This window comes from Rhinopithecus bieti, unplaced genomic scaffold (genome assembly GCF_001698545.2).
Source record: "Rhinopithecus bieti isolate Rb0 unplaced genomic scaffold, ASM169854v2 scaffold_947, whole genome shotgun sequence".
Classification (NCBI taxonomy): domain Eukaryota; kingdom Metazoa; phylum Chordata; class Mammalia; order Primates; family Cercopithecidae; genus Rhinopithecus; species Rhinopithecus bieti.
The window spans coordinates 6,251,956-6,254,426 of record NW_016803664.1 but is presented as its reverse complement, the minus strand read 5'-3'; positions in this window follow the sequence as shown (position 1 = coordinate 6,254,426).

The window sequence follows — 2,471 nt, the reverse complement described above, 5'->3', positions numbered from 1 at the left end:
TTTTTTTTTTTTTTTTTTTTTTTTGAGAAGGAGTCTCACCATGTTGCCTAAGATGGTCTCGAACTCCTAAGCTCAAGTGATACGCCTGCCTTGGCCTCCCAAAGGGCTGGGACTACAGGTGTGAGCCACCTCACCTGGCTACTTCCTACATTTTTTTTTTTGAGACGGAGTATCGCTCTTGTTGCCCAGGTTGGAATGCAATGACGTGACCTTGGCCCACTGCAACCTCCGCCTCCTGGATTCAAGCGATTCTCCTGCCTCAGCCTCCTGAGTAGCTGTGATTACAGGGATGTGCCACCACGCCCAGCTAATTTTGTAGTTTTGGTAGAGACGGGGTTTCTCCATTTTGGCCAGGCTGGTGTCGAACTCCCGGCCTCAGGTGATCCGCCCGCCTCGGCCTCCCAAAGTGTTGGGATTATAGGCGTGAGCCACTGCACTGCACTTGGCCTACTTCCTAAATTTTTTTTTTTTTTTTTTTTTTTTTTCCCCGAGATGGAGTCTCGCCCTGTCACCCAGGCTGGAGTGCAGTGGCACGATATCTGTTCACTGAAACCTCCGCCTCCTGGGTTCAAGCGATTCTCCCGCCCCAGCCTCTTGAGTAGCTGGGATTAGAGGTGTGAGCCACCATGCCCAGCTAATTTTTGTATTTTTAGTAGAGACAGGGTTTCACCATGTTGGTCAGGCTGGTCTCAAACCCCTGACCCCATGATCCGCCCACCTCAGCCTCCCAAAGTGCTGAGATTACAGGCGTGAGCCACCGCGCCCGGCAATAACCTAATTTTTAAAAATTACATTTTCCTATTGTCATGTTCTTAAAGTTATAATTACGAAATACTAAATAATGGGGTGCTGCTGTGCATCTCTTCCAATTCTATGTTTGGTGACATCACATTGGTATCTGGTCAAAGTATTTCCACCACAGAAAGGCAAACATCATACAAATCAGGGTACCCAGCCCCCAGCTAAACCAAGACCCAAGCACTATCTTTTCAGCTCTGCCACTTCCTGGCATTACGCTTTTGACCAAGGCATCATTCTTCTTCTCTTAGCTTGTTTCCAAATCTGTAACATGAGAAGATATATATTCCCTTCAGTGGGTAGGTGTGAGTTAAAGGAAGGGAGAAAAAAATCACATTTATGAGAGCATTCTGTATGCTGATTCTTAGTTCTGCCTTTTACAAGATGCCTGGCTTTTTATAAGACAACATGGGTCCCATTCATATATTCATTCATTCATCAAATGATTGCTAAGCACCTTCTATGTGCAAGACACTGTGATATAGTAATATACAAAGTAGTACAGTCCCGGTCCTTGAAGAGTAGAGAAGGCAGACAAAAAATAATCACAGGATGGGATGGGCATGGTGGCTCATGCCTGTAATCCAAACACTTTGGGAGGCCGAGGCTGACAGATCACAAGGCCAAAAGAGAGAGACCATCCTGACCAACATGGTGAAACCTCGTCTCTACTAAAAATACAAAAATTAGCTGGGTGTGGTAGCACATGCCTGTATTCCCAGCTACTTGGGAGGCTGAGGCACGAGAATTACCTGAACACAGGAGGCAGAGGTTGCAGTGAGCCGAGATGGCGCCACTGCACTCCAGCCTGGTAACAGAGCGAGACTCCATCTCAAACCAACCAACCAACCAACCCAGGGTGAATCCAGGGTGCTCTATATGCAACTGGAGCCAGTACAGGGCTTTAGAGTCCTTTTTTTTTTTGGAGACAGAGTCTCCTCTCACCCAGGCTGGAGTACAGTGGCATGATCACAGTTCACTGTAGCCTCAAACTCCTGGCTCCAGGTGATCCTCCCACCTCAGCCTCTTGAGAGGCTGGGAGGAGATGCACTACCACATTCAGCTAATTTATTCTTATTTTTGTAGAGGCAGGGTCTCATTATGTTGCCCAGGTTGGTCTCAAACTCCTGGGCTCAAGCGATCCTCCCATCTTGGCCTCCTAAAGTATTGGGATTATAGGCATAAGCCACTGTACCCAGCCTAGAGTCCTGGCTTAAAATCTGGTTTTACCATTAGTAGGCAACTTTGTCCAAATTACCTTCTCTGAGGTTCCGTTTCCTCTTTTGTAAAACAGGAATCATGGTACCTACTTCACAGGGTCATTATGAGGATTAGATGGGATAATTTATAAAGTGTGTACCCCAGAGCTCAGGAGTCAAATGGTAATTACGGTACTCATAAAATATGTATTTGTGAGGCTGAATAAGGTGGCTCACGCCTGTAACTTAGGGAGGTTGAGGCAGGAGGACTGCTTGAGCCCAGAAGTTTGAGACCAGCCTGGGCAACATGGTGAGACCCTGTCTCTACTGAAAATACAAAAACTTAGCTGGGTGTAGTGGCGTACACCTGTAGTCCCAGCTGCTCAGGAGGCTGAGGTGGGAGGATCACCTGAGCCAAGTTTGTGTCACTGCACTGCAGTCTCAGAGACAGGGTGCAACCCTGTCTCAAAAAAA